Source organism: Sinocyclocheilus anshuiensis, unplaced genomic scaffold (assembly GCF_001515605.1).
Source record: "Sinocyclocheilus anshuiensis isolate Anshui unplaced genomic scaffold, SAMN03320099.WGS_v1.1 scaffold140, whole genome shotgun sequence".
NCBI classification, from domain to species: Eukaryota; Metazoa; Chordata; class Actinopteri; order Cypriniformes; family Cyprinidae; genus Sinocyclocheilus; species Sinocyclocheilus anshuiensis.
The window spans coordinates 2,290,085-2,290,425 of NW_015554147.1; positions in this window are offsets into that span (position 1 = coordinate 2,290,085).

Sequence of the window (341 nt, forward strand, 5' to 3'; positions counted from 1 at the left end):
CACACACAAACACACACACACACACACATATATATATATATATATATATGTACAGTATATGAAAGAAAAATCACAAATAATATCACTTTAATGCCTTAATTTTTGTTTTACAAACCAATGAGATTAAATGGAGAAGTCTCATGCTTCTAAGAGTTTTCTCCTATAAAATCACCAATGATGACTCAAAATGTGCTATGATTTGCATAAAATATCTCAGTAACACTTTACTATAAGATTCCACTGGTTAACTACATTACATAAACTAACAATGAAAAAATACTTCTAAAACATTTCTTAATCTCAGTTAAAGTTAATTCCAACATTTATTAATACATTATGAA